The 6,676-nt window shown below is 41.6% G+C and overlaps 1 protein-coding gene across 1 annotated transcript in view; it reads left to right on the top strand.

The window, feature by feature from the left end:
• The window catches only part of LOC107094062 (disabled homolog 1-like), a 203,853-nt gene extending 197,355 nt beyond the window's left edge, over window positions 1-6,498 (top strand). The window contains exon 14 of the mRNA XM_015389468.1: window positions 5,077-6,498. The gene's annotated coding sequence lies outside the window, so the exon portion shown is untranslated. The remainder of the gene's footprint in view (window positions 1-5,076) is intronic.
• The last annotated feature ends 178 nt before the right edge of the window (window positions 6,499-6,676 follow it).

A 6,676-nucleotide genomic window follows, 5' to 3' on the forward strand; every position in this document is an offset into this window, starting at 1 on the left:
GTTATAAAAAAGAAAATCTTTATCATGCAAAATCGGAATCGGCGTGTCTGAGTTTTTAAAGATGGGGAAGATTTGATCGGCTAGAAACCTGCAATCGGTGCACCCCTACGTAATAATAACCAAAGATTGATTCTTGTCTATCTTTCTCTAATGTTTTTCCCACTGTCCTTACAGCCACCTTTAACTGTTGCATTATTCATTTGCTCTTGAAAGTTAATAAAAAGCACTAGTAGCAATGTGTTGCATAACTAAACAATCATTTAGTTCATTTAACGACTAAAAAAAGTGTGTTTGATCGCAGTAATACCTTTAAAAGAGAACCGATTCTCAATCTTGAGAATCTGAGTCAAAAAGATTCTTCCCATTTAAATTAACCGGCTGTTTTTTAAGTTTCCCCAAGTTTAACCTATAAAAAATGAAACTAAGACGTAAGATGTAAGATTTTTCCTGAAATGCTTTGCAAAGGTCCAGAGTTTAACTGTCAATCTCTGCATCTCCGCTTGGCTCAACATTTGCCAGGCTTTTTATTGAGCAGTCAACACATTACAACAGCAGGCGTTAGTTCCGATTGAAGTTCCGATATGAAAAACAGGAAAGCATTCTTGCAAAACATTTGTCTTATGGCCTTCATACACTATTTCCAATGATGAGAGTAACATATAGAACATATAAATGATTAAAAGCAACATAAAAGATATAAATGAATAAAATGATCTAAACAACAGAAATCATAATAACTCCAACACCTCCATCCCTGATTACAAACCTGTTAAGACTGCAATCACTTTTTAGAGACGCTCCCCCTCCAGTATGGAAGAGTTTCTGCTTTAGTCATATAAGCTTTATTAGTGCGACGGTCTTAAACATTTTGACGATGCACAATCGCATGCAAACCTACACTGGAAAAAATCGAAATCTAGATAAGTCATCTTTGTCTTAAAATACAAGCATTTGTTCTTGGATTGAGGAGGAAAAAGAGACATTTTGCCAATGGAACAAGACAATTTACACTTAAAGTAAGAAAACACAGTTGCTTTTTCTTATTTCAAGTGCATTTTATCTAATTATCTTATTTTAAGAGTAAAAATACTAATTCCATTGACAAACTATCTCATTAACCTACTCAAATTAAGGTCAAATACACTTAATATAAGCATTTATTTTCTTATTTCTAGATTGTTTTTCCAGTGTATATTCAATTTAGATAAAACTAAGAGGTAAAAAAGACTTGCAGCTGTAGCTGCAGAAAAAGGGCTTCTGCATTGTGCTGCATTAGGAGTGCAGTAAACAAATACCTTTCTGTTTTTATTGATTTTCTTTATCATTTTCATTCTACAGTAAATTATATTGTACTTTGTTTTGATCTGTTGCAGAAAATATATTGAAAGGCAACAAAAAGTGATAAAGTTAGAGAGTCTTATTTAAGATTGGATCCAAGTTGTGCAGTGAGTCTTTTGCCGAGTCTTTGCTCTCATTGTGTCCGTAAATAGCTCACATGTCCCTGAGAAAGAACGCGTGGCAGCTAATCAGAAACCGTGCACTTCGATGAGCAGCTCGTCTGCTGGGATTTGGGGAAGTTATGTTAATCTTAGATTCTTAGCTTGGTGAAAGCGTGATCTATGCTGACATTCTATGAATTATATATGTAATCTAACAGGTCAGAAGCTCATCGCTGCAGAATGACGTAACTAATAAAGATAAGCCAAAATAATCTTACCAAAATGTACGGGAACATGTGGAGGTGCAGTTTGCTTATTGAATAAGGGAGAAGGAGACCCACACACACTCCAAAGAGGAGAGCCATTTTGATCTCTGCCTCCCCAGCCACCGTCCTCACCCACACCATTCTCAACAGTGGCTCCTTAATGATAGCTGCTGGCGCTCACACTGGGAAAAATCCAATGGTTTTGTTTTCATCAGCTAATACTTGGGTGCCAAGATTAATGACTAGCCCCATATAATTGGCATTAATTAAAGCAGAAGAAGCCCTGAAGTGCCTTTTGATTCCTGAGGAGGAGGACGAGGAGGAGGAGGGCTGGCTGAGAAGCTTGTCTCCCCCTCCTTTGGCCCCCGTTCTGCTACCCAGAGGGTCTGCAGGCTGCAGGGCAGCAGGTGGATGTGGAGTTGTGAGGCTGAATCTGGCTGAAACTTGATTCTTATGGCCGGGAGCGCCCTTCTCCTGCAGTAGGTGGACCGCTCTGGTCCAGCGGCGTCGCCCCCATATGGTGTTTACTTGCTCAATCACATCGACTTCAGACATCTTCCCTAACACACACCTGTCTTAATAGGCTCAGCCATTCCCTAGGCAGGCACACCTGTGATTGATACCTCCACCACCTGCGCTGCTATTGCTGCCAAAAGCTGCGTCCACAGACACGTGTAGTCGGAGCGTAGGTGTTTTTTTTTTCTTCATCAGGTCATCATGTCCAGTGAACGCTCTCTAGTCCCCGCCGTGAAATGGCCAGCTTCCACGGTTCACTGATACCGTCTCACAGAGCCCAGCCCACACACACCTAGCGAGATCCTTGGCCTCCAAGTTGTGCCACAGAAGCACATCACTCATACCCCAGCCTCCCCCCCCCCAGCTCTCTGTCTTGGCTGGGGATGAAGTGGCGTCGTCTGGCAGGGCTGGTTAGATGTGAGGCGACGCCGCAGGGCGGTGGCTGTGGTGCATTGGCTGAGCGTGAAGTGTTGCTGTCGCTGCTGGTCTCAGCCTCGCTGTCACTTCTCCGGGGGCTGCAGGCAGCTACTTTCTGCTGACTGCTTGGCCTTGGCTGCTGCTACATTTACAGCCCAAGCTCTCAGCTAAGGCCGGCGTCCCAGACTCACAGCTATCTGCTGTGTGGCGGCGGTAACTCCACATTTTACAAGCTCAGATTTCTTCACTTTCCTATTAATATATATAATATAATACATAATACTATTTTTATGTTTTGCAAATATCTATTGTTTCTATTAACATTTTATTTTGAAAGACAACCCACCCCCCACTCAGCAGAGAATTTTAATTTTATTTTGAAATACCTTCTAGGAATAGTTTATGGATCAATTAAAACTGTTATCCCAGAAGTGACTTTATTTCTTTTAAATTGGTCTTCATCAATGTTTCTTTCATCTTTTAAGGTCGTTTAACGTGTTTTTTTTTTTGGGGGGGGTGGGGCATTGGCAACTTCTCTACCCTGTTTAATTCAACCCCTGTTCTGGATTTGATCAAATCTGATTCATATGTTTAAAAAGACGCAGGAAAAAAACTGAAAGCAGATGTTTGAGGAAAGGAGCTGAAACTTTCCACACTCAGCATTTGAATATTCTTTGATAGTTTGTAGATTAATGTGTAAACATTGATTCACCAAAGCCAACAGAAATCCTGAGCAGATTAATACTTATAGATCTTTGAATTTAGCTTTTTTATTTATATATATATATATATTTTTTTTTAATATTTCTTATTTATTAATATATTTTCTTCCCAAAGTTTTCTAACTTTGAACTTTTAGAAATGTCTCCATCCTGCAAACTTTATTGTGTCTTTTTTATGTGACCAACAAAGACACATTTTAACATAAGCTTGATGGGAATTGCATATATCATTTTCCACATTTTTAAAGTCTGATATGTTTGGTAAGCTGTTGTTCACCCTCCTCTAGTCTGATACCCCTCGATAAAGTTAATTAAAAGGTTTTACCTTTTAGACCTCATTAGTGGATCGACCCAAAGCCACAGGGCAGCATGGAGGGCATTATTTAAAAAAGTCACAATCATGGTAACTTTGAAGGAGCTGCAGAGATCCGCAGCTCTGGTGTGACAAGAGAGGACAACAATAAGTCATGTACTTTAATAATATGGCCTTTGTGGAGGAGAAAGTATAAGAAAATCATTTTTGTTAGACAACACAAACATATCTGAAGGTGGTTTATGGATGAAGGATCCCAGTCAGATCAGATCAGTTTGCTTTCTTTTTTCCCTCCATGTGTAATGCTGCCAGTGCTAACAGAAATACACACCAGCCTGAACACACCAGCACTACAGTGAACCATGGTGCTGGCAGCATTATGCTGTGGGGAAGCTTTTCATTCATAGTTCATTAAAAAAAAAAAAAGATCCTTCTGCTACTTTAAAGAGAACTTTTTAGAGCCAGAAAAAGATAATAAAATAGTTCTGATCAATATAAAAGTAAAATAATGCATCTTATCAAGCATGTAATCAAGTTATATGAATTTAGAAGAGAAGATTGTATAAAAATGCAATGATCTTGATAGATAACACCCTGGAGAAATGCTGTTTGGATGTTCATCCCAATTTTTTGTTGTTGTTTTCATTTTCTCTACTTCCAAATCCTGCAGGTTGCGTTGGAGTTTTAGATCAAATTCAACATTTTTGCTTTTGTATCCGAACAGATTGTTTTATTGAAGCATGCAAATCGTTTTTTATAAGTTTCTACTGCCTCTCAGTTTGACTCCCACCTCTAAATCCTCCTTCCTCTCTGAGACGGACAGCTCCAGTTTAATAGTCCAGCTTCAGAAGAGGCTGCCAGTACGGTGAACTGAATGACTGGCTGTAATTATGCGTGCGGTAATAACCGCCCCGTTGTGAGCAGCGTGCAGCAGGGTTCGGTGCTCTGGCTGCAGGATGTTCCATCCTGTGATGTGGTCTTCTGGCTAGATTAGAGACAAATTCAGACATGATGACTCAGAACCGGTGTTTTAAGGCACTGGTTTATACCTCTGATTCATTCCGGTCCTGGTGGGAACCTGAGGTAGGATGGAACATGCATGTCTGAGCACAATGACACACAGAAACAATAACTCACACACATAAAAAATAAAAAACTTCAGTGAGTGATGAAAAAAAAAACACAGATTTTGTAGTTATAGGTGATGTGCTACTGCCATCTGGTGGTGGTTTTAGGTGTAGCATGAGAAAAACCCCAGCAGCTCCAGCTTGCACCTGTCACGGCTTGTGCATTTATGATGTTTGCAGTGGAAATAAGCCGTTTTGCATTCAGAGGGAGTGCAGAGGCCAGGCGTTAGATGCACAAAGAAAAAGGTGGCTGATTTTGTTCTCTCTCTTTAACAGAAGGGGAAGGATCCTCTCTACGCCCAGATAAACAAGGGGAAGAAATAAAGAGATACCCAGGAAGACAGACCTGACCAGCACTGAGCGAACAGGAGGAGAACCCTTTACCTCTGAGCGAGCGAGCGAGCGTGCGTGCGTGCGTGTGTGTTTTGGAGTGAGCGTGCATGTCTGGCACATCCCTGCCTGGCCAAGTCCTTCATCTTCTCTTCCTGCTAACAACCTCCCAGGAGGAGCTTCAACACTCCCACCGTCCTCCTCCTCCACCTCTCTGCAGTGTTTCCTCCTCCTAAGAGGAGAGAGAGCCCTCTCAGTCATCCTCCACAGGCAGGAGGGACATCCATCACCCAGACAGGTCCAGCTCTTCTCTGCTCCCCTCCCTCCAGCGATTCACACCCAGCCTTACGGACATGAGCCACTCCTCTCCCTCCCTCCTTCCCTCCCTCGCTCCCACACCCTTTCCTCTGCCTGTCGTGTCTGGCCAGAGACTCTGCTGCCTGGATGAGACTGAGTCAAGCAGTGCCTCCCCGTTTGTGAAACACACTCACACACACATGCACGTGTGTTTTTTAACGGAGAGAACCTGCATACGCATAGCGAGGCAATCCCTCGGGAGGTGCCCAGACTCTTTCAGGGATAGCCCGTTACTGGGGATCACTGCTTCTGATTGGTTGATGATTGATTAGGGTGTTTTCTACCCCTTGCTTGTGAGTGTCTGCTGGATCACTATGCAGAATCAGACTCTCTGGGAGCTACTCACACTCCATGCATCCTTTGCACACAGCAGTGAGCCTACATGCAAACACACACACACACACAGCCATGCCACACCTTGTGTAACATTCGCACACGCAGTAATTTGCCAAACGCCTCTGCTCGCTGACAGACCGGCGCAGAGGTCAGACAACCAGACCATTGGTGGAGGAATGGACCCTGGGAGGGAAGAGTTGCAAGTTTAAACAGATCCTGTGATTGAACTCTTCATTCTCTTTAGCTTTTTGTACAATAATGATGTAAAAGAAAAAAGAGAGATCAACCTGAAAAATTGAATTTTTATTTTCTAAGTCAATCAAGCCGCTGGGGTCAGCTCTATAGGAGATATAGAGTCAACATGGCTTTAAGGCATCCGATCCTTGATTTGCCAAACTCATTTTGTAAATAATGAGAACAACAACAACCATTTTGTCCACCGGACGTCTGCGCCATAAAATAGGAAGGCTTCAGTTATGCAAACTCTCGATGTTTAACCCAAGCAATACCAACACACAGTGCCTTGCAGAGGTATTCATACACTTTTCAAAATTTGGTCACTTTGTAACCACAAATATAATGTCTTCTGTTTTAATAATAAAAAGAAAACAACACATAGATGTGAACCAGAAGGAAAAGCTAAGATTCTCTCTAGTTTTGTTCCCAGTAGAAATCTGAAAGGTCTGGTATTTATTAACGTTTAGCCCATTTCACTTAAAAAAACAAAAAACAAATTCCTGGTAAATATGGTCCCAAAAAGTATTTAGCTGTATTCAATCCAATACCATGAATGAACCATTCTAACCAGTTCCCTTCAGACATCACCTGATTAGGAACTAAAGTCCTGGGAAGA

This window comes from Cyprinodon variegatus, unplaced genomic scaffold (assembly GCF_000732505.1).
Source record: "Cyprinodon variegatus isolate N-32 unplaced genomic scaffold, C_variegatus-1.0 Scaffold461, whole genome shotgun sequence".
NCBI lineage: Eukaryota > Metazoa > Chordata > Actinopteri > Cyprinodontiformes > Cyprinodontidae > Cyprinodon > Cyprinodon variegatus.